At 42.1% G+C, this 25778-nt stretch overlaps 1 protein-coding gene, 1 long non-coding RNA gene and 1 pseudogene across 2 annotated transcripts in view; 1 reads left to right on the top strand and 2 right to left on the bottom strand.

Moving 5' to 3' along the window:
* Positions 1-25778, bottom strand: part of LOC118928520 (FYVE, RhoGEF and PH domain-containing protein 5-like) — a 368415-nt gene that overhangs the window by 50245 nt on the left and 292392 nt on the right.
* The window catches only part of LOC118928521 (FYVE, RhoGEF and PH domain-containing protein 5-like), an 86155-nt pseudogene that overhangs the window by 41308 nt on the left and 19069 nt on the right, over positions 1-25778 (bottom strand).
* On the top strand, positions 949-18875 carry LOC130679111 (uncharacterized). The gene is made up of 3 exons (XR_008992098.1): positions 949-1056; positions 1544-1593; positions 16118-18875. It is a non-coding gene; the product is annotated as an uncharacterized LOC130679111 (long non-coding RNA).

Genomic DNA, 25778 nt, shown 5'->3' with positions numbered 1-25778 from the left:
CCGCAGAATACATTCTGGCTGTCTTAGTAAATACTCAGAAGTCCATACATGTAAGCATCTGTCCCAGTCCATGTCATCAGAACAGCATGGAAAATTTCTGGATTAGTCCCACACCACCCAGGCCTGGATTCTCTGCCTGCTAGCTGCCAGGCTTACATCATCTCTTCTACTCCCATCTGTCACACTTCCCAGAATCCAGTCAATGGGCTCTCCCAGCTCTTGACCCTCCCTCCTGAGTACCAGCCACCTGACTTTCCCAGTCATTGTGTTCCATCAATGCCACACAACTGACTATGTGCCTGCTGGGAGATGGCACAGAATGTGGAAGCCACCTTCAGAGCATTTATACTCCTAATGCTCAGAAATGAGTGACACTAAACAGGAAGCCACAGATATGTGGGACAATTTCAGATAGTTTGTACCCCTCTTTTCCAGAAAAGAACAATTGCTTATAACATGGGAGCCGAAACAAGGCCTTGCTTCAGCTCTGCCGTGACTGTGCACCTTGGATGACTGAAACTTCTGTCACTCTGTGTACCTCTGTAACTGAGAAATGCTAAACGTAAATATATGTGGAAATTCAGGGTAGATAAGGACTAGTTTTTAGCAGGTTTGTTATGTAGATTCCTCTGGTGCTGATAAGAGTCTGAAGTTGTCTCCAGTGATTAACTTTTTCCTGAAGTGAGAGGAGGGAAGACACCCTTACAAGTTTATGTCCCACTTTTATGCAAATAGGCAAAGGACAGAGAGATTTTTCTGTATATGCTCTTTATCAATTGCTTTCAGTTCAAAATAATCCTTATGCCAAGATGGCATATTTTGGGGTGCCATATTCTGCTATCTTCAATAATTAGGTCATTTTAAATAAGTAAAATCTTATTTCATGGTAAGAATTATGGCCATATCCTTCCCTTAAGTCTCTAGTAATTGAACATGCATTTTATGCAGAGTTAATATTGAGCATCATTTCCTCTGGTGAACTCCTATCCACCTTTCAGAACCCAGCTAAGGGGTCATCTCCTTAGAGAAGCCTTCACGGATATTCCCCTAAAAAAGGTAAGTATTCCCTGCTCTGCCCTACCCTTAAACTTTACATAGAGCTTTTTCACTGGAAACAAACCAAAAGAAAAAGGTAACTGTGATGTGATCGATGTATTAATTAACTTGATTGCAGTAATCATTTCAAAATTATATATGTGTATCAAATCATTACATTGTACACTTTGAATATATTACATTTTTATTTGTCAGTTATACATCAATAAAACTGAAAAAACTCAAACATAACCATTAGCATCTAAGAAAAAAATACCTTGCATAGATTTCTATTGTTATGCAAATATGAATTAAAAACTATGAAGTATTTCAAACACAAAAATGGCAGAGAAATAACTTAGGAGACATCTATATATCCATCAGTTAGAGTTAAAAAATGAAAATATTCTGCAATATTTGCACCATGTCCCTTTTAAACTAACAAACTAAATAAATAAAATGTTACATATACAGCTAACATCATGCCCTCTTTCCCTTCCTCTTCTAGAATAAAAAATTAAGAAAAGAGTAGATGGGGTGGAAACCAAGCTACAAAAGGTAATCAGCAATTCTTAGTGCAAGCTCCTTTTCCATCTTTTACTACTTCTCAGAATATTAGTGCTCTCTGGTGGAGGAAGTCCCATGACAGAAGGGAGAGGACTAGACAGCTGTGGGTGAATCAATGATGCAAGAATAATTACAGAGAAAGGAACTGAGCATAGGGACAATTTCTAATGTCACTCATGTCCTGAAAACTGCATATTAGGCTTATGTAGAACCATACACTGGTAAATGTCTCATCTGGTTGCTTGAGCAGGCTCCAATGCTTGTCATGACCTCAACCAAGGTGATATCAATAATGGAGACCAATCACATATGGGGAGGTCAGAAGTCAGGAAGGGAAAGTGTAACAGCAACATTGTAGGTTGTGTTATGTTGGTTAGGCTAACATCAACCTCTAGGAAATGACTTCAGGATCAGGAAAAAGTGTGTTGGCCCTGAGTAGCCTCACAATAAATTGAAATAAAATGAATGAAGGACCAAATGAACTATTGTATACTCTGCTGCCAAAGAGAGGTACATAATCCACTGTTTCTCTTTTACCTGTGTGCTCAGGAACTTAGAGTTAACTATAACTATTAGTCCATATAGCCTTCTTCAATCAACAAATCTGGATATCTTTTTCTCTTACTTTTCCCTTTTTTATCCTTGGTTTCTGCTTTTCTCTAATTTATGTCTATTGGTGTTACTGTCTCTACAACTTTATTATAAAATGCTTCCAATCATCTTCGGAAGTTGATCGTGACATAGTTTGAATCAGTGACATTTTTAGAATATTCAGCTGTCCTGATGTATTCACTGACATTTTTAAACCAGAGGTTTGTTTTTTATCCAATGAATCAGAAAACAGCTTATTTGTTTAAAGACATTCTTTACAAGAGCTGGCTTATGCAATTTCTGATTGAGTTCCTATGCAAGATACACCAGTGTGATGTTAGAATTGTGTTTGGGTGTGGAGAATGAGCCCTGACTTTACAGTCTGACCTTGGTTCAAGGCATACAATGTTTCTGAACTCTGCTTTCTCCCCTTGACAATGGAGGTAATACATGCAGACCTTCAGGACTGCAGTAGCATTAAAGATAAATATATTTTGAAGTTACATTAAAGATAATGACCATTTGACCTAGCAACTCCACATCTGGGCATATATCCAAAAGATTTGAATACAGGGACACAAATAGATATTTTGTACACCAATGTTCATAGCAGCATTATTCACAATAGCCAAAAAGAAAAGGAAATCATCAAGTATCCATGCCCAGATGAATAAATAAAAGGCTGTATATACATTCTTTGAATATTATTCAGCCTTATTTCCTTCTGATATAGTCTACAACATGCTTAAAAATATGCTAAGGCAAATTAATAGATACAGAAAATTAAATAGAGCTTACCAGGGGCTGGTTCGGGAAGGAAGAATGGGGAGTTACTGTTTACAAAGTTTCAGTTTGGGATGATGAAAAAGTTCTGGAGATGGATGGTGGTGATGCTTGCAGAGCAATGTGGATGTCCTTAATGATACTGAATTGTACAGTTAAAAACTGATAAAGTAAATTTTGCAAGGTATATTTACAATTCTAAAAATAAAAAAAAATTTTTTAATATGATAGTTCATTAATAACTTATAATTGTTATTATTACACATTTGTGTAATATATACATTATTTAATAGGTTAGCTGTGCAGCTTAAAACTACTGAACCTAGCTGGAGTTTTCCTTTGCTCACCCACAACACACCTTCCCCAATAAGGCCTCTGTGAATCTGTGCCAGGACCCTGGATTGAAAGTTACCAGGTTTACACCTAAGATGGTGTAAAATCATAATAAGCAATATGTTAATACCTCAGGAATAATGCAGTGAGATAATCATTAGCAATTAGGCAGCCATTTCAAATGTAAATCAATAAGCCAAAGCAACCTGGAAGCTGCTCCCATTTAGACACCTTTTAATGGCCCAACTCTACTAATCCAGGGAACAGGGCTGGGCCGTGCTGGCCAAGGACATGGAGCTTTGAGGCTAGTCCCAGTAGCTCCATTCTATTTGGGGGTAAAAAAACATTTATGGGGACACCCGGGAGGTGGGGGTGGGTCAGCGACCCTTAAACCTCCTGGATTTTAGCCACAAAAGGCCCCCGGACTACATTGCTAAAATCTCGATATATGAGCATTTCCTCCTGGTGGATGGATGGTGTTGGAAAATGAGGGTGCAAAGTGACGCAGAAGATTTACTGACAGAAGCGTCTCATTCCAGGGGAAACTGGAACAACTGGTTTTCACAGCAGTTCATTGAAAAGGTGGTTAAACACACAGGGAGCTGGGGAGGAAGCCAATTTCAGCAGAAGGACTCAGTGACTGACTCGTCAGGAGAGCTCTCAGGTTCAATGTTGTGTTCAGGTTGACATCACTGAGTTGTAACAATGTCATCACCGTCATCAGCTGTAGATTCAGTCTTCCATTGCTGTTATTTTATTTTGCACAGTGCATTCTTCTTTGTGAAGAATTGTGTGTGTATTTTGTGTCTCATCAAGACTCCTCATTCCTGCTTCTGTTCCACTCGATGTCAGCTTTTGGATCCTTTTGTTCCAAATTGCATTTCTGTTAGTGAAGACTGAAAAAAAAAAAGACAGACAGAAAGAAAGAAATGCCACGGAATTTGGTGACAGTTCCACAACAACTATACTAAAAACCATTGAGTTGGATGCTTTAAGTGGGTGAATTGTGGGACATGTGAATTAAATCTCAATAAAGCTGTTAAAAACAAACAAACCACATGAAATGATAAAGTCTGGCCAAAGTGCAGAGCCAGTTAGCTTAGCACAGTGTTTGTTGCCAATTCAGACAAAAAAATAGTTTGCTGTGTGAGGAAATTAAGCAGCAAGCAGTGTATTTTCTGTCCCTGATAGTTACCTGGATTAACAGGCTACTTACTTCTGGTTCTAAATTTCTAGGAATAATTCGGACTTGGCTCTACAAAGTAAGTACAGAAACCCAACTGAGGACTCAGGAATTTTACTTCTGAGTAGTATTCAATGCTGCAATTGATTCCCCAACATCCATTTTTTGCTGGAAGATTTGTCTCTGGCTAGTGGTTCTCAAGCTTGGCTTCAATCAAAGGCCCTACAGTGGGGTGTATTTAAAATGTATCAATGCCTAGGTCCTAACCAATGCCCATTAAATCAGAGTCTAGAAGTGGGTTAGGTGTAAAATTTCCTGGGGTGATTTTAATGTACAACCAGCAGTGTAAACCACTGGTTTAAGAGATCCCCTTTGCATAGGGAGATACCACTTCACATCCATTAGGATGGCTATTACTAAAAACAAACAAAACAGGAAATAACAAGTGCTGGAGAGGATGTGGAGAATTCAGAATGCTTGTGCGAAATGGTTGAGAATGTGTAATGGTACAGCCAATGAGGAAAACAATAAGATGTTATGTGTATTTTACCACAATAAGGAGAGAGATTTCCTTTTCAAAATTGGGTATGTGACCCAATTCAGGTCATTGGGGGAGACAGCTCCTGGTGGGCTTCTGAGAAAAGTTTCCTGATCCTAGAAGACAGCTGCAGGATGAAATGCACTCCCTTGCTTCCCGGGACCTAACATCTAGGACTCTAGCCATCTGGGAACCAGCCTGAGGATGAAGCCAAGACGCAGGGGAGCAGACAGATGGAAAGATGTAAGCCCTTGAGGTCATTAAGCTCCCTATGCAAGGGATTCAAGTCAGTCTTATCTGAGGGCTTATAGTTGTTAGAAACAGGACAATAGGCCCAAAGTGGAGTAATTTATGCTAAGCCCCACATAACCAAACTGAGACTTAGTTACAATTTTAGCTCCCCCAGAAATGTGATCTGAAACCAGTCAGTCAGGACTCACCTGGCCAACACTAGTGATATACCCTGCCTGATAGACCCCTGCCATCCCTCAGGGCATAAACCTTGCCACACCAACACACCAGTTCCTAGTGTAATGGCTTTATTCTTGCTCCCTTCTGTCCATAAAAGTCGTTCATTTGGTTTAACTCCCCAGAGCTCCTTTCTATCTGCTCCACTGGATGCTGCCCGATTCATGAATTGTTGAATAGTGCCAATTAGGTCTTTAAAATTTATTCACTTGAATTTTGTTTTTTAACATGGTTATGTAAGATAATACACTTATTCTGGTTAAATCCAGTTAAATTTCTGTAACTTGCTTCTGACAGTATCCAGACACTTGTACAAGTACTGTGGGTATAACAAAAATTTGGAAATAACCTAAAAGCCTAAAAGGGAAATGGGTGAATAAAGAATAGGTATAAATATTGATGGAGTTACTCTATCACAGTTAAGAGACAAACACATGATGTGAAAAGCATGTTTTATGTAGTATATATCAATTTGAAAACACTATGGTGATTTTCATTCATTTATATGTTGTATATGTGAATGTTTTAAGTAGATTAGATGGATCACATTTCATACATGATAGCCTTTAGGGGAGGGTAGAATTTGACTGGGATGGGAGTAAAAGAGGCAATATACATATTAGAATTGTTTTATTTCTGATCTTAAAAAATAAAACAAGGTGATCAGATGTTAACAATTGACAATCTGGGGATTCTACATAGGTATGTGTTTGTGATTCTTGATACTGTTCTATATTTATAAAATTCTCAAAGTGAAAAGAAGACCCTCTTTCCCCAGGGCTACCCATGGCCCAAACAAATTTAATTAAGGAAGGCAGAAAAAACCTTCAGTAACGACTTAGGAATCAAGGCTAAAGTCTATTTAATTATAAACAGGCTTTGCTTGTTCAGAAAACTTGCCTTTTTTGTTGGCATGAGCATTTTTAACTTTCTAACTTTTAGTTGGAAACTATTATAGAATCCCAAAAAATTGCAAAAATATTATAAGAGGTCCCCCATCACCCCACTTTCCACACTGGTAACATCTTATGTAACTATAATACACTATCAATACCAGGAAATTGACATTGCCCTGATACAAGTAAGTAGACTATATACCTTACTGTGATTCACCTGTTTATCCTTTCTTTTATTTTTAATGTATTTAAGTTACAAAAGCAAGTTGCTCATCAATGGAAGAATGGATAAATAAGAAGTGGTACATCCATGGAATATTATTTGGCCATAAAAAGGAATGAAGCTCTTACACCTGTTACAACATGGATGAACCGTGAAAATATGATGCTGGTGAAGGCAGCCAGACACAAAAGATTATCTATTATTTGATTCCATTAGTATGAAATGACTGGAATGGGTGAATCCTAGAGATAGAAATGAGATTGGTGGATATGGGGACAAGGAGGACAGGAGAAAGGGGAGCGTGTTCCCATGGGAATGGGAAGCATTCATATAATGATTACAGGAGACCTTGTGCCACGGTGAAAATGTTGGGGAACTAGATGAAGGTGGTAGCTGCACAAACATTGTGATTACACTAAACACCACTGACTTGTTCACTTTAAAGTGGTTAATTTTATGTTATATAAATTTCACCTCATTAAAAAGTTTTTGAAAAAAGCAATTTGCTTATTGTAGGAAAACCCAAACATAATAGTATAAGTACAAAGTTGCACTTTCTTCTTCTCCCAGCTGCTCTCCTCTCCACATCCAATCCCACTCCACAAATACACCTTCCATTAACTGTTTAATATTTAACTGTCCACATTTCTAAAAGTTTTAAAAAAAGTACAAAAAGATGCATGTGTCTCTTTCTCTCCCAAATGTTTACTGAGCACTTTATCCACGCCAGGCAATGATGCAGGTGACTGGAGCACAGTCTGATGCGATTAATTTTCTGCTAGAAGGAGAAGGGCAGTAAGCATGGGAACCAGTAGGAATTTCAGATTGTGTAAGTGCTGTGAACAAATAAAACTAGGTAAGAAGGTAGAGAGTGAAAGTAGAGAGGGCCAGGGTGGCTAGGAGAGGCCTCTGAGCTGAGGACACAGTATCTGAGTTGAATGTGAATGAGCTAGAGGTGAAGGTCTAGGGGAAGAGCATTCCAGAGAGAGGGAAAAACTAGATACTTTTAAAGAAATAGGATTGTATAAGAGAGATTGATTTACTGTTTATTCCACCACTACTTCATTGTTCTTTCCCTGCTTTACCATATATTATAAATGTATTTCTATGTTGGTGCCTTGTCTCTTTCACTCCTTTAATAGCTGCATATTATTCCATAATATTGATATACTATTACTTAGCTAATCATTTCCCTGTTGAGGGATATTTAGGTTGTTTCAAGTTTGGAGCTACTGCAAACATGCTGGAAAGGACAGCTTTTCACCCTTGCACATAGAAAACATTTCCAGAGTTGGGACTGCTGCATCAGGGTCCATTCACGTGAATGTGTTTTCACCCACTAAACCCTGGGACAGCTGTGGCTTTTCATATTGGCTTTGTATTCAGAAGTATAAAAGAGAAAAAGATTTTTTTAAAGATAAAAAATATTGGCTTCCCTCTCTGAGGTCACCCACACTTTTTAATTTTTCAAAAGGTTTCAGCGTGCCCCTGTCCCCAAAGTAGCCCACACTCCCCTTTCTCTAAGTGTGCACTTTCTCTCTTCAAATAAAACTTATACCTTTCAAGGCGCCTCTCTCCCTTGAGGTCGCCTGCACATTTTCTCTCTTCAAGAAAGCAACTTTACATGAATCATTTACTCTGCTTAAAAAAAAAAAAAGATATTAAAAACAAACAAAATACTGTGCAGTTGACTAAAAGTTATAAATGCTGAGACCCTGATTCTATTTATTTATTTATTTTTATGTATATATTTATAGGAGAGAGAAACATTATTATTTTTCTAAACTACTTGAGAACAATTTTCAGACATTATGTCTTTTTGTATATTTTTGGTATAATTAATCTACAGTTACATGAGGAACATTATGTTTACTAGACCCCCCCATCACCAAGTCCCCCCCACAAACCCCATTACAGTCACTGTCCATCAGAATAGTAACATGCAGTAGAATCACTACTTGTCTTCTCTGATTTGCACAGACCTTTCATGCCCCCCCCACATTATGCATACTATTCGTAATGCCCCCTTTCTTCCTCCCCCCTTATCCCTCCCTTCCCACCCATTCTCTCCAGCCCCTTTCCCTTTGGTAACTGTTAATCCATTTCTGGGTTCTGTGTTGCTGCTGTTTTTTTTTTCCTCCATTTTTTTCTTTGTTCTTATACTCCACAGATGAGTGAAATCATTTGGTACTTGTCTTTCTCCACCTGGCTTATTTCACTGAGCATAATACCCTCTAGCTCCATCCATGTTGTTGCAAATGGTAGGATTTGTTTTCTTCTTATGGCTGAATAATACTGCATTGTGTATATGTACCACATCTTCTTTATCCATTCATCTACTCACGGACACTTAGATTGCTTCCATTTCTTGGCTATTGTAAATAGTGCTGCGATAAGCATAGGGGTGCATATGTCTTTTTCAAACTGGGCTGCCGCATTCTTAGGGTAAATTCCTAGGAGTGGAATTCCTGGGTCAAATGGTATTTCTATTTTGAGCTTTTTGAGGAACCTCAATACTGCTTTCCACAGTGGTTGAACTACTTTACATTCCCACCAGCAGTGTAGGAGGGTTCTCCTTTCTGCACAACCTCACCAACATTTGTTGTTGTTTGTCTTTTAGATGGTGGTGATTCTTACTGGTGTGAGGTGATATCTCATTGTGGTTTTAACTTGCATTTCTCTGATGATTAGCAATGTGGAGCTTCTTTTCATGTGCCTGTTGGCCATCTGAATTTCTTCTTTGGAGAAGTGACTCTTCACCTCCTCTGCCCATTTTTTAATTGGGTTTTTTGCTTTTTGTTCGTTGAGGTGCATGAGCTATTCATATATTTTGGATGTTAACCCTTTATCAGATCTTTCATTTATGAATATATTCTCCCATACTGTAGGATGCCTTTTTGTTCTCTTGGTGGTGTCCTTTGCTGTACAGAAGGTTTTCAGCTTGATATAGTCCCACTTGTTCATTTTTTTTAATAAAACTTCAAGTAAGTTTCACTCACTTTTTTTTATTTTGGTATCATTAATCTACAATTACATGAAGAACATTATGTTTACTAGGCTCCCTCCTTCACCAAGTCCCCCCCACATACCCTTTCAAAGTCACTGTCCATCTGTGTAGTAAGATGCTGTAAAATCACTACTTATCTTCTCTGTGTTGCATCGCCCTCCCCATGCCCCCCCACACTATATATGTTAATCGTAATGCCCCCTTTCTTTTTTCCTGCCCTTATCCCTCCCCACCCGTCCTCCCCAGTCCCTTTCCCTTTGGTAACTGTTAGTCCATTCTTGGGTTCTGTGCTTCTGCTGCTGTTTTGTTCCTTAAGTTTTCTTTTGTTCTTATACTCCACATATGCGTGAAATCATTTGGTACTTGTCTTTTTCCGCCTGGCTTATTTCACTGAGCATAATACCCTCTAGCTCCATCCATGTTGTTCCGAATGGTAGGATCTGTTTTTTTCTTATCGCTGAGTAATATTCTATTGTGTATATGTACCACATCTTCTTTATCCATTCATTTACTGATGGACATTTAGGTTGCTTCCATATCTTGGCTATTGTAAATAGTGCAGCGATAAACATAGGGGTGCATATGTCTTTTTCAAACTGGGCTGCCACATTCTTAGGGTACATTCCTAGGAGTGGAATTCCTGGGTCAAACGGTATTTCTATTTTGAGCATTCTGAGGAACCTCCATACTGCTTTCCACAATGGTTGAACTAATTTACATTCCCACCAGCAGTGTAGGAGGGTTCCCCTTTCTCCACAACCTCGCCAATATTTGTTGTTGTTTGTCTTTTGGATGGTGGCGATCCTTACTGGTGTGAGGTGATATCTCATTGTGGTTTTAATTTGCATTTCTCTGATGATTAGCAATGTGGAGCATCTTTTCATGTGCCTGTTGGCCATCTGGGTTTTTTCTTTAGAGAACTGTCTATTCAGCTCCTCTGCCCATTTTTTAATTGGATTATTTGCTTTTTGTTTGTTGAGGTGTGTGAGCTCTTTATATGTTTTGTATGTCAGTCCTTTATCAGATCTGTCATTTATGAATATGTTCTCCCATACTGTAGGATGCCTTTTTCTCTTGGTGGTGTCCTTTGCTGTACAGAAAGTTTTCATCTTGATATAGTCCCACTTGTTCATTCTTTATTTGTTTCCCTTGCCCAGGGAGTTATGTTCAGGAAGAAGTTGCTCATGTTTATGTCCAAGAGATTTTTGCCTATGTTTTTTTCTAAGAGTTTTATGGTTTCATGACTTACATTCAGGTCTTTGATACATTTTGAATTTACTTTTGTGTATGTGGTTAGACAATGATCCAATTTCATTCTCTTACATGTAGCTGTCCAGTTTTGCCAACGCCAGCTCTTGAAGAGGCTGTCATTTCCCCATTGTATGTCCATGGCTCCTTTAGCATATATTAATTGACTGTATATGTTTGAGTTAATGTCTGGACTCTCTATTCGGTTCCACTGGTCTGTGGGTCTTTTCTTGTGCCAGTACCAAATTGTCTTGATTACTGTGGCTTTGTAGTACAGCTTGAAGTTGGGAAGCGAGATGTCCCTTGTTTTATTCTTCTTTCTCAGGATTGTTTTGGCTATTTGGGTCTTTTGCGGTTCCATATGAATTTTAAAACTATCTGTTCCAGTTCATTGAAGAATCTTGTTGGTATTTTGAAGGGCATTGCATTGAATCTGTAGATTGCTTTAGGCAGGATGGCCATTTTGACAATATTAATTCTTCCTAGCCAAGAGCATGGGATGAATTTCCATTTGTTAGTGTCCTCTTTAATTTCTCTTAAGAGTGTCTTGTAATTTGTTCGTTATGCATCAGAAGATTGGAGACTGACGAAAATTAGGCTTGGGGTGGATTAATGATTGTGCATTGAGTATTGACCCCCCTATACAGAAATTTATTGTGGTTAACAACTATTTGATCAATAAATATGAGAGATGCCCTCACAAAATATATATATACATATATATATATATAAACACACTTCCAATTGTAAAATAAATAAGTAACCAGGATGTAATGTATAGCATAAGGAATATAGTCAAAATATTGTAACAACCTGGTATGGTGATACCTGGTACCTAGAATTATCATGTATATAAATGTTGAATCACTGTGTTGTACACCTGAAACTAATGTAATGCAATACTGTTGTCAACTACCCTTCAATAAAAAAAAAAAAAAAAGAGTGTCTTGTAGTTTTCAGGGTATAGGTCTTTCACTTCCTTAGTTGGTTTTATTCCTGGGTATTTCATTCTTTTTGATGCCATTGTGAATGGAATTGTTTTCCTGTTTTCTATTTCTGTTAAATTCATCGTTAGTGTATAGGAAAGCAACAGATTTCTGCATATTAATTTTGTATCCTGCAACTGTGCTGTATTCTGATATCAGTTCTAGTAGTTTTGGGATGGAGTCTTTAGGGTTTTTTATGTACAATATCATGTCATCTGCAGATAGTGAGGGTTTGAATTCTTCTTTCCCAAACTGGATGCCTTGTACTTCTTTGTTTTGTCTGATTGCCGAGGGTATGACCTCCAGTACTATATTGAATAACAGGGGAGAGAGTGGGCATCCCTGTCTTGTTCTTGATCTTAGAGGAAAAGCTTTCAGCTTCTCAATGTTAAGTATGATGTTGGCTGTGGGTTTGTCATATACGGCCTTTATTATGTTGAGGTACTTGCCCTTTGTGCCCATTTTGTTGAGAGTTTTTTATTATGAATGGATGTTGAATTATATCAAAGGCTTTTTCAGCATCTATGGAGATGATCATGTGGTTTTTGTCCTTCTTTTTGTTGATGTGGTGGATGATGTTGATGGATTTTCGAATGTTGTACCATCCTTGCATCCCTGGGATGAATCCCACTTGGTCATGGTGTATTATCCTCTTCATGTATTTTTGAATTCAGTTTGCTAATATTTTGTTGAGTATTTTTGCATCCATGTTCATCTGGGATATTGGCCTGTAATTTTCTTTTTTCATGGTATCTTTGCCTGGTTTTGCTATTAGAGTGATGCTGGTTTTATAGAATGAGTTTGGAAGTATTCCCTCCTCTTCTATTTTTTGGAAAACTTTAAGGAGAATGGGTATAATGTGCTCTCTATATGTCTGATAAAATTCAGCCGTGAATCCATCTGGACCAGGTATTTTGTTCTTGGGTAGTTTTTTGCTTACTGCTTCAATTTCTATGCTGGTATTTGGTCTGTTTAGATTTTCTGTTTCTTCCTTGGTCAGTCTTGGATGGTTGTATTTTTCTAGGAAGTTGTCCATTTCTTAATAGGTTTTGTATCTTGTTAGCATATAGATTTTTGTAGTATTCTCTAATAATTTTTTGTATTTCTGTGGGGTCCATCATGATTTTTCCTTTCTCATTTCTGATTCTGTTGATGTGTGTTGATTCTCTTTTTCTCTTAATAAGTCTGGCTAGAGGCTTATCTATTTTGTTTATTTTCTCAAAGAACCAGCTCTTGGGTTCATTGATTTTTTTCTATTGTTTGATTGTTCTCAATTTTATTTATTTCTTTTCTGATCCTTATTATGTCCCTCCTTCTGCTGACTTTGAGCTTCATTTGTTCTTCTTTATCCAGTTTCAATAATTTTGACTAAATTATTCATTTGGGAATGTTCTTTCTTTTTTAGGTAGGCCTGGATTGCTATGAATTTTCTTCTTAGAACTGCCTCCACTGTGTCCCACAGAAGTTGGGGCTTTATGCTCTCAGTGTCATTTGTGTCCATGTATTGCTTGATCTCTGTTTTAATTTGGTCATTGATCTATTGGTTATTTAGAAGCATGTTGTTAAGCCTCCATGTGTTTGTGAGCCTTTTTGTTTTCTTTGTACAATTAATTTCTAGTTTTATGCCTTTGTTGTCTGAGAAGTTGGTTGGTAGAATTTCAATCTTTTTGAATTTACTGAGGCTCTTTTTGTGGCCTCGTATGTGATCTATTGTGGAGAATGTTCCATGTGCACTTGAGAAGAATGTGTGTCCTGCTGCTTTTTGGTGTAGGGTTCTGTAGATGTCTGTTAAGTCCATCTGTTCTAATGTGTTGTTCAGTGTCTCTGTGTCCTTACTTATTTTCTGTCTGGTGCATCTGTCCTTTGGAGTGAGTGGTGTGTTGAAGTCTCCTAAAATGAATGCATTGCATTCTATTTCCTCCTTTAATTCTGTTAGTATTTGTTTCACATATGTTGGTGCTCCTGTATTGGGTGCATATATACATTTATAATGGCTATATCCTCTTGTTATGCTGACTCCTTTATCATTTTGTAATGTCCTTCTTTATCTCTTTTTATTTTCTTTGTTTTGAAGTCTGTTTTGTCTGATACCAGTACTGCTACACCTGCTTTTTTCTCCCTATTGTTTGCATGAAATATCTTTTTCCATCCCTTCACTTTTAGTCTGTGTATGTCTTTGGGTTTGAGGTGAGCCTCTTGTACCAGAATATAGATGGGTCTTGCTTTTTTATCCATTCTATTACTCTGTGTCTTTTGATTGGTGCCTTCAGTCCATTTACATTTAGGGTGATTATGGAGAGATATGTACTTATTGACATTGCAGGCTTTAGATTTGTTGGTACTAAAGGTTCAAGGTTAGCTTCTTTGCTATTTAACTGTCTAACTTAACTCACTTATTAAGCTATTGTAAGCACAGTCTGATGATTCTTTCCCTCCCTTCTTTTTTCTACTCTTCCAATCTTTATATGTTAGGTGTTTTATTCTGTGTCCTTTTGTGTTTCCTTTGACTCCTTTTGTGAGTAGTTGATTTTATTTTTTTGCCTTTAGTTAGTATTTGGTTGGTTTGCTTTCTTTGCTGTGATTTCATTTTCTCTGGAGACATCTATTTACCCTTAGGAGTGCTTCCATCTAGAGCAGTCCCTCTAAAATACCATGCAGAGGTGGTTTGTGGGAGGCAAATTCCCTCAACCTTTGCTTGTCTGGAAATTGTTTAATCCCTCCTTCATATTTAAATGATAATCGTGCTGGATACAGTATTCTTGGTTCAAGGCCCTTCTGTTTCATTGCATTAAATATATCATGCCATTCTCTTCTGGCCTGTAAGGTTTTTGTTGAGAAGTCTGCTAATAGCCTAATGAGTTTTCCTTAGTAGGTGATCTTTTTTCTCTCTCTGGCTGCCTTTAATATTGTGTCCTTGTCTTTGATCTTTGCCATTTAATTATTATATGTCTTGGTGTTGTCCTCCTTGGGTCTCTTGTGTTGGGGGTTCTGTGGGCCTCTATGGTCTGAGAGACGAATATTATTCCATTTGGATTGGTCACACAGTTCTCTTTATATTCTTTCATTCCTGGAGATCCTTTTATCTCTCTCTGTGTCAGCTTCTCTGTGTTCCTGTTCTCTGATTTCTATTCCATTAATGGCCTCTTGCACCTTATCCAGTCTGCTCTTAAGTCCTTCCAGAGATTGTTTTATTTCTGTATTCTCCATCTGTACTTGCTCCTTTAGCTCTTGCATGTATCTCTGCAGATCCATCAGCATGGTTATGACCTTTATTTTGAATTCTTTTTCACATAGATTGGTGAAGTCTATCTCCCCAGGCTCTCTCTTGGGGTTTGTCTTTGTAATTTTGGACTGGACCAAATTATTCTGCCTTTTCATGGTGATAGAGGTAGCTGTAGGCAGGTAGCACGTGTGCCTGCCTGGAGTTTTGGGGGCAGGCAGGGTGTGGCAAACTTGGGAGTGAAGAAGTAGGGGAAGGGCAGGGCTGCTTGCACTGTGGGACCTTTCAACAACAACTCTTGGTGTTGGGGCCGGAAGAGGGGCACCCACCCTCAGCCCTGCCACCAGCACCCAGACCCATGTTCAGGGCAGCTGGAGGCCAGCTGTCCCTCCTCCACCCACTCCCCAAGCCTTGTCCATCATTTCCTCTAAACACAGACATTTCCTCCCCAGAGAGGGTCTGGCAGTGCTGGGGTCACACATGGCTGGCCTGTGAACCCAGCACACAATGGCTGGCCCAGAGCTCAAGCTGGCCACTGCACACCCCAGGCCTTCCCTGTGACCCAGAGAAATGCCACCTTCTTTATAGCTGGACAGTCAGTGCTCCCATGCCAAAGGTGGGCAACCTGAGGCTGGGGGCGGTAGGGAAGGATGTCTGCCCCAGGCTGCACAGCACATCAACAGCATAACATGCCTGGTCAAACTGCTTATAAATGCTCATCTCTACACCCTGGCCAGTTTGGCACTGACTGTCACACGCTGAGACCCTGAAGTGGGAATACTGGGTAGAACTCCAGTGCCAGCCCCCTGGGCTTCCAAAATCTGGTTCTTGGCCACATACCAGCTGTGCAGCCTTGGGCAAGTTTTCTGTGCCTGTTTTCTCATCTGTAAAATGGGAAAATAATAGTGCAGATTTCCTTGGGGTTTTGTGAGGATTTAGTGAGTTGATATATATACATAAAGCACCTAGGATGTTACCTGGAACATAGTAACTATGTTATTGTTGCTGATTTTTTAATGTTTTGCTCTATCCATGACAGACCCAGCTCTCCAGGCTACAGCCCACCAGGGATGCATTTCGGGATTGGATTTCCAACCTCAAAATCACTCAGAGCTAGAAGGGCTGTTCTGAGGGTCCGGACACTCTTGTTCTGCCAATGACTCAGCCTGTGGCCTTGAGTAAAACCACTTCCCTCCTCTGTACCTCAGTTCCCTCATCCATAGAATGAAGATGAAAATCTCTGCTCTGCCTACTTCATGGGTTGTTGAGAGATCAAACAACATTGGGCAGGGAAGCAAATCAGTATGTTAAGGGTTTAAATCAGGGGCCAGCAGTCACCAACAAATCGTCACAGAACCTCATCTTCAGTGATAAACTCTCAAAGTCCTTCCTGGTACAGTGTTAGTGTTACAGCTGCACCTGCGTACCAGGCCCTGGCCGAGCACCCACCTGCATGATCTCTTGCTCACTCCTCACGACAGGTGTCCGAGTGGGGCAGTACTACCCCATGTCCTGGATGATGAAACCAAGGCCTGAAGCAGTGGAGGAGGCCTGGAACCACTCTCTGTCTCCAGAGAGACTACACATGCTGCCTCCAGGGAAGTGAGACCCTAAGTTTAGCCTCTGATTTGTCTTTAACTTGACGGCTTAAGCACTAAGAATGGGCTCTACAGGATTTCCTTATAGCCCAGCTAAGATCTGCACAGCATTTTACAGTCTATAAACACCTCTGCATACTTAACCTCAGGTGATTCTTCCCACCAACCTGTAACATAGACATCATCACTTCCAACAAAGAGGAGAGAATAAGGCCCAGAGAGGCTGAGTGACCTGCCCAGGGCCCCACAGGAAGGGATTAGAAATGGAGGACAAGAACCTGGGTTTCTGACCCCCAGGCTGAGAATTCTCCCCTTCACATGGCAATGCCCCCAGAGGACTCTGGATGGCGTGGGGGCAGGTCTGGCAACTCGCCCATGGACCCAGGGTACTGTGTGAGCATTTCTGGGGGGCCTGTGGCCGTGTATCTGGGAGTATTTATGAGCTGTGCAGCTAAGCCTAATTTTTTTTGTCCGTGATTGCTTTGAAATGTGGGTTCTGAGAGGTCAGCTGTAATGCCAGCTGGCACAGCCCTCTCCCCACACGCCCAGGACAGAGTCTACAACAGTGGTAGGCTGGGGAAACCACCCATCACACAGGCCATTCTATGAGTATTTCCAATCCCACTGCTGCAAGAAAGTGCTGGAGAAGAGGCAAAGAGCTGGAAAACAGAACCCCTGAGGACAGCACATTGTCCTCCTCCTGCAGTCAGTCCTCACAAATCCCATCTTTCAGCCCCCACCCCCATGGAGGAACCCTGAGCCCCTAAACCAGTTGAAACATTTTCTTCTGTGCACCCCAGTTCAATTAAAATGATGAGTTTGTCCCTAGTTAGTGATTCAGGAGACAAATCTTATATGAAGCAAGCTGGAAGTATCATCACCTGGGAAGAGCAACTCACCTTTACTGAAACAAATTACAGGACTTGATCGGTTGAGTCGTCTGTACCTCTGTACCTCCACCCAGCCCCAAATCTACCCTCCAAGCAACCAATTCTGCATCCTTTCATCCTTCCTCTCTACCCACTGGACCACCTGGCTCCCAACCTCAGCCATAGCTCCTCTCCAGATTCTAGGATTCATTCTGCCATTAGTCAGGGAGGAATGGGGGACTTCATTCAGGCCTGCAGGGTCTGAACGTAAAGTGCATTAAGGCAGTTATCAAATTGTAAAGTCTATGTAAGAGATAGTGTGCTGGGGTGACCAACTCCAGAGCCCATCTGCTGTTTGATATCAAGCTCACCTTATAACCCTGCTCCAGAGTCTGCGTGCCTATCTTGATAAACTCTGGCACATCCAAGCCTCAGTAAATGGGATGTGCTACTACATTCACCCTGCCTGCTCCACTTGCTCCCAGACTACCTGGTTCGGAGAAACTTCCTGAACTTCTCAGAGCAGCAAGAGGAATCAACAGATAAAACTGCAGTGATGCCACTGCCTCCCATGGGGAGATGAGAACCCCATCCCTGGAGGAACTCAAGCACCAGCCCATCAACAACTGAAGTGTCCAGCGATGGGCAGGGTGTCCCGACCTCCAAAGTTCCTTCCAACCCAGAGTGTCTACCTTCTCTAGCTCGAATTCAGACTTCCCACAGCAAAGTAAGTTATGGGTTGATGAAGCCAGCAAGCTGAGTATGAACTCAGGATGCAGCTGGATAAAACCTCTCCTGCAGTCTACCTCAACCTACAGGGTCTGCCTTCAGAACCCCTACAAAGGAAATGACCTGGGTGGGTGGGTGGGAGGCATCAGGAGGATTTTGTTGACATGTACAAATTACAGAAAAGGAAAAACCAAAACCGAAACAAAACCTAGAAGTTCTAGGCATTTTCTGAGTGAGCTAAGGCAGTTCTGTTAATTCTCAAACTCCAGAAGGCACAGAAGTTAGAACCTGAGCTGAGGTAGCACCTGTCCAAAGCCCAGGGTGGGGGCTTCCTTGCACACCTTAGAAGGTAATGAGACACTAGTCATGGGCTATTACAACTGACCGGACCAGCAACACTTAGTTAAGAGGAGAGATGGGGGAAAGGGTTTTCAGGAAGGAAAAGCCACAAAAAAGGGGCATGAAGAGAGATACGTGTGTGACTTATTTAGGAGAAAGTTGGGTTCTTTTTTTAGTCAAACACAACATAAACAGCTCTTTATATACATTATTTAACTTAGTTCTCCCAACAAGTTATTAGCTCCATTTCACCAATGAGAACACTGAGGTGCGGAGACATGAGACAGCAAACTCCACATCACGCCGCTGCCCAACCACGGAGCCAGAGTCTCACACCCAGTCTGCCTGGTTCCGAGGCTGCCTCCCCTCCAGAATGGAGCTGACCCAGGGGGAGGCAATTTCTCCATGCAGCTATGTAAGGAGAAGCCATATGGTTAGGGGAGAGTTTCTTTGAGAGTGAACTGGGAATATCTGGGGAAACCTGTTACAAATGCAGATTTCTGGGCCATACTACAGAATATCTGGGAACAGAGCCTAGAAACCTGCATTTTTAAGAGTTTTCTTTTTTATGGCATATTAAGATTTGAGAAATGCTGGAGTTAAGAGAGTCAAGACACTGAGGTTCAAATCCCAGCTCCCCTAGCTGTGCAAGCTTGGGCAAGCCACTTCTCTTTTCTGAGCCTCAGTTTCTCCATTGCCAGGTGAGAACCCCTTCCCTCCCTCCAAGTTGCTGTGAGGATCAAAGGAAGTTAGAAAAACTCTCTGGACACATGTGTAGACCCCAAGAGGCCTGGGTTTCTTCCAGCCACCAAACTGGTGCTTTGTCCATGGAAAACCACTCCCTGGTGGGGAGTGGCTGGCTGTGACTTCCTCAACAGCAGGGGTGGGTGGGGAGAGGGGGCAGGGTGGACCTGGCACATCCCCCCAGCAGGGCGAGTTGCCTGGCACCCAGACTGCGCTCTGCCAGTGATGCCTACTGCACAGCCTGAGTGGGGAGGGCCATCTGCAACCAGGTCTGAGTAAGTGCCAGTCCCCAGGGGAGCCTCTGCAGAGGGAGAGGGGAGCCTGGTCCCAGACTGCAAGACTAAAGGGGGCGGGCACAGCAGAGGGGACATCTGGTAGGCACACCAGCCTCACTCTTCTGCCCAGCTGAGAACCCCCTTTAGCACACCTACAGGGCCCTCTCCAAGCGGCAGAGGCGCAAGGGCTCCTCGGCTCAGCCACCGTGCAATTTAGTACAGGATTTCCAGAGACTGCTGTGTGGCGGGTGCTGTGCTGAGTTTAGGATGAGCACCCTTGCTTTCACGGAGAGCCGGAGAGCCGGAGAGCCCGAGTCTACAAAGGCCAAAAACCAATCAGGCAAGATGTCGAACATGTGGAAAAGGCAGCTCACTGTAGATTCTATTTGTCTTGAAGAAATACTAAGTATTCTGCTCTCAGGATTTTTAAATTAAGAACAAGAAACATCAAATTCATTTGACAAATGTAACAAACTCTTAAAAATATACTTGCATTCTATCTTCATAGTGGGGAGGGAGACGGTGGGGAGGAACCCAGCAGGGGGTGCCCTGGGGCAATCTGTCTTGGGCAAGATGACACCATGGACATCACAGTCCATGGGACCAGTGTGTACTGTCCCCTCTCCTGTCCAGCCACCTACCCATGTGTCTGCCCACCCACCACCGCCCTGTTTTACATCCACACACAGGTCTGCACATGCGGTGCCCCTGCTAGACAGGGAGGGAATGTGGGGAGAGGAAAGCCTGCTCACTAGGAGTCTGGTCTAGTGGGGAAACTACGCACCATGCTGTGCACACAGCCACAGCACAGGGAAGGCGGCCCGAGTCCCAGGGGCCAGAGGAGGAGGACAGATAAACTGCTGGGAAAATTCAGATGACATCAGGTACCACTAATTGCCAGAAGATACGATGAAGGATTCAAGGAGAAGGTGGTATTTAAAATGGACCAAACAGTGTCCCTGGAAAGCCTCGGAACCTGCAGAAAGAGGAACCGAGTAGCTGGGCATAAAGGAGAGCGTGAACAAGTCAGGGAAGCCAGATAGCTCAGGACGTTGTCAGGGGACCAGAAAGCATTCTGCTTGATGGATGGAAGGGGAGCAGAGAAAGATTAGGAGAAACGGGTCCCAACAAGCTGGCACAGCCTGGAGGTAGGCTCTGGGGCCCTGCCGGGAAGAGCCAGGCTGAAGAAAGGCCATGGGGCCCTCACAAACCCCCTGGCTAGGTGGACTTCCTGAGACCTGCCTACCTGCTCTGCTAGGTGATCAGAGAAGCACCCACTGTGAAAAGTGCCCGGCCCTCTCGGAAAGCTGTTTCCAGCCACCAGGCAGCAGCTGGTGGCATACTGAGGGGGGAGGGATGGCTGTGATCCTGAGGTCTGTGGGCGACGGAGCTGCTCCCCTCGGACTCCTTACAGGGCAACAGGGGCCCGGCCAAGAACACTGCTGGATCAACATGGGGACATATAGTTACATTTCCCTGGGTTCCAGAGAGCTAAGCTCCCCAATTCGGGATGTCTTCCCAGGAAAAAAGCACACCCAACTTAGCTGTCAGGCTGAGCACTATGCCAAGAAGAGATGGAAACCAAATGCCTGGATTTTAGCAATTCCCTGAGACCTCTTTGGGGAAAAATTCTATCTTCATAGTGCGCCGGGTGGGGAGCTCCTGAGCACTCTGCAGTGACTAGGAGCTGGGGAGGCAAGCAGGAGAGGACTGCTGGGGGCCAGGTACCTCTCCATCAGACCCACGGGGTCAGTGCTGCCTGGTGACAGCACTTCCTCAAGCACCCAGATCCACAGAGGCCCCGCCCCCCTGTGTCCTCTCCAGATAAGGGAGAAAGGACAACTGTCGATTATACCCATGTCCTTTGCTGTTTGACTTTTTCTGTATCTTTTCTGAAATCTTATCCTTTAAATAAATACATCTTCTCCTTAACTGAACCTCTTCATCTCCTTCCCTCCAGCAGTCCTTTTAGAATCTGAGAATCTTGAATTATTCACACCAACCTATCTCTGCTCAACAGCCATCCCTAATTTGATACCAATCAGGGCAGAGCAAACAAATTTAACCCCATGGATCCTGGTGCTCTGCAAGTGCTTGCACGCCAGCTTGCCCAAACGTAGGCAATCATTAACTCTGCATACATAGCACCTTCCCTCTGTAATCTCACTGTCTTGGCTTTTACTAGCAGGTGTCACCATTATTCCTCATTGCCTCTTGGCCAAACCACAGTTCCTGTTTTAATGGACTCCCTGAGCAGTCCCAGGTGATTGTGGGTGCAGCCCCATTGGAGAGAAACATGGAGCCCCTTTTCCCACTGCCATCTCTCCTATGGAAATAAACTGAAATGCTGAAAAAGCTTTAATTAGAGACATGTCCACCTGAGCGTTCTTTACAATGCAAGCTATTACAAACACCCAAAATACACAAAGGAATGAGTACATTAATTAGGGCGCAACCACTCAAATGGAATATGTGTGGTCCGTCAGGGCTGCTGTATCTGCAAAGCCTGGTGGAGACCCTCTCATACCAATTTTTATTAATTTAGTAAGTCATTTAATAACATAGGCAAATATAATATCTGGTTAAATAAAATAAGCAAGATAAGGGATTTTATGCACAACACAACAACTGTCTCCATGTTAAGTAACCCCTAGATACAGTCACATAAGACAAGATTAAATACAACCCAATGCTAACAGTGATTATGTTCACATGGTGGCATTGTCTTTGTTTTTTAACTTTCAGATATATTTGTAAATATGTGCAAATGTATGTATAAAGTTATTAATTTTAGCATTTTCAGAAGAACATAAGATTGGAAACAACCTAGCTATCCATCAGTATGTGAATAGATATTGGAATTCTTTGCATTTATTAAAAATAATGGGGGCAGAACAACAGATGCTGGTGAGGATACAGAGAAAGGAGAACCCTCCTACACTGCTGGTGGGAATGTAAACTAGTCCAACCATTGTGGAAAGCAGTATGGAGGTTCCTCAAAAAGCTCAAAATAGAAATACCATTTGACCCAGGAATTCCACTCCTAGGATTTACCTAGGAGTAAAATGCAGCAGCCCAGTTTCAAAAAGACATATGCACCCCTGTGTTTATCACAGCACTATTTACAATAATCAAGAAATGGAAGCAACCTAAGTGTCCATCAGTAGATGAATGTGGATAAAGAAGATGTGGTACATGTGCACAATGGAATATTATTCAGCCATAAGAAGAAAACAAATCCTACCATTTGCAACAACATGGATGGAGCTAGAGGGTATTATACTCAGTGAAATAAGCCAGGAGGAGAAAGACAAGTATCAAATGATTTCACTCATCTGTGGAATATAAGAACAAAGAAAAAAACTGAAGGACAAAACAGCAGCAGAATCACAGAACCCAAGAATGGACTAACAGTTACCAAAGGGAAAGTTACTGGGGAGGATGGGTGGGAAGGGAGGGATAAGGGGGAAAAGGGGCATTACAATTAGCACACATAATGTAGTGGGGGACAGGGAGGGCTGTACAACACAGAGAAGACAAGTAGTGAGTCTATAGCATCTTACTATGTTGATGGACAGTGACTGTAATGGGGTATGTGGGGGGGACTTGATAATGGGGGAATCTAGTAACCACAATGTTGCTCATGTATTGTATATTAATGATACTGAAAAATAATAATAATGGGGCAGACCTATATGCCTTGAATGGGGACAATGTCTACAGTGATAAGAGCAAGGTCCAGAAGAGCACATACAATATTCCTCCACTTATTTCAGAAAAAGTAGAGGGTCAGGAGATGAATATGTATGTGTGTATGTTGTGTATCACTGTGTGTTTGAACACACATAAACACCTGGGAAGGGGCTGGAGAACAAGAGTTTAATCATGCAAAATTTGATTTTTTCCCTAGAGATCTAAATTTTTAGAGTGCATGTTGCCTTTCATAAAACATTTTTGAAGTGGTTTTTGAACCAAAATTGACTGGTCAAATTTCTCTCTCAGAGGACCATCCCAACACCATGGTTTCCCCTGTAGCTAGATTCTGGCCATTGTGACCTCCTGCACCTTGTGCTGTGCCCCCCAAAATAGGATCCTACCCCCTCACCCTCTAGATACTTGTCAGTTAATCCAATTAGCATGGGGGGCGATATTCCAAAGGAGGAGGAGAAGGTGCCATGGCAGACAAACCTCCTGGGGCCTCCCTGGGTGGGCACAGAAGGGCTCAGAACACAAACACAGCTACTACTTGCAAACAGTTCCAGATCTGTAAAACACTTCACATATTATTCCCACTGGATATGCACAAGTCCATGGGGTGTGCAGTACTATCTCCACTTTACACTGGAGGAGACCAAGGCTCAGAAGGGTGAAATGAATTCCCTAATTCCACCCAGCTCCTAAGTGGCAGACCTAATGTAAAAAATCTGCATTTCTCACTTCCTGGTGAGAAAAGTGAAGGGAAGGTGCTGGAAATACATGCTTTTCCTTTCTGGGTTCTAAGAATCCCTTTTCTTAGCAAACATCAATCTTAAATCCTACCTAAATCCTTTTCTGCTGTATCTCAACCACATTCTCTACTGCTTCTAGCTAACTGGTACAAAGCTGTGCAAATGTTTTTCCCAAAACCCCAAAGATAAGGCCAGAAAATAGCCACCAGTCTCTGCAGAGGTGAGGAGGGGCTGGGCGGCTGGTTCTGTTGTGTTTTTTCTGCACAGTTTTGGGAGAGGGGTATGTATGAGTCCCCCTCAGCGTCGGCTAACTCTGTTTTCCATTTTCTCCCTCTTTGAGCAGGATGTCTGTAACTGGTCCCACCATGTATCTGGGGGCAGATAATTTCTGTCTGTGTGTTCCCATGTGTACAAATGGAGGGGAATTATGCCCCAGGCTGGATGAGCCTGAGATGGTTTAGATGATGAGATCTAGGATTTCTGGGCTGATGTTGAGCTGATGCTGGGAGGTGACTTTGGGGACTTGGAGTGAATTCTTCATCTGGGATAGACATGAATCTTGGGAGTTCAGAGGGCAGACTATTGCAGGCAGAGTAACAGCCTTAAAAATGTCTACACCCTAATCATGGAACATATGAATGGAAACTGTGCATTACTTGGCAAAAGACATTTTGCAGGTATATTTACAGTGACAGATGTTATAATGGGGAGATTATCGTGAATTATCTGGGTGGGCCAATCAAATTACACTGGTCTTTAAAACAAAACTTTCTCTGGTTGGAGTCAGAGATTCAAAGTGTGAGAAAGACTCGACTTTTTCCAGGGACCCCAAGGAAAGCACGAGACAGAATGCAGGCAGCTTCCAGGAGCAAAAAGCAGTTTCCACCAATAGCCAGCAAGGAAATACAGCCCCAGTCCTGTGTGGAACTGAGGTGGGCCAACAACCTGAATGCACTTGAAAGTGAATTCTCTCTCCGCCTCCAGATAAAAACCCAGGCCAGCTGATACCTTGGTTTTGACCTTGTGAGACCGTAAGCAGTGTACCCAGCCCAGCCCACTGGACTTCTAACCTCCAGAACTGTGACTTAGAAAATGGATGTTGTTTTAAGCCAATAGAAGTGGGTAGTAAACTGCTACAGCAGCAATACAAAACTAATACGTCGTCTCAGAAATCACTTCCCTGAATCCTTCGTTTTGAAAATGGGGAAACTGAGGCCCAGAAAGCAGAACAGAGCAAAAAGATTACACAGCAAAAGAGTCCAAATGTTCCAGGACAGTTTTCTTGCTCTCAGAGGGAGACTCAGAGCTCTAAGCCCAACCCTGAACCATGGAACACAATGAAAACCTTTAATGAATGACCATAATCATTCTAGACATGGTGATTCAAATAGAGCCCGCAAGCAGTTCCCAGCCTGCCTCCATCTATCTGGGAGGAGAGGAGTCCACCCAGGCTGGATTTATTTATACGACATCCAGCTGCTTCTTCGGCCAAAGAGATAGGAATGGGACAAGCAGATGCTGACTCAGAGACCAGGATTCTGAAAAGCTACAATCTAGAGAAGGCTAGTCCTTGGGCCAAAGCCACCTAAATACATCCCCCCACCCCCTGCTCCAGCAATTAGCTCTAATTGGCCTATACAAAGGACTCCAATTTATGCCTGTCACCAGGGCATTGCAGATCAGAAGCAACTTGAGAAT

This window comes from Manis pentadactyla, chromosome 10 (genome assembly GCF_030020395.1).
Source record: "Manis pentadactyla isolate mManPen7 chromosome 10, mManPen7.hap1, whole genome shotgun sequence".
Classification (NCBI taxonomy): domain Eukaryota; kingdom Metazoa; phylum Chordata; class Mammalia; order Pholidota; family Manidae; genus Manis; species Manis pentadactyla.
This window is presented reverse-complemented; position numbering and strand designations above follow the sequence as displayed.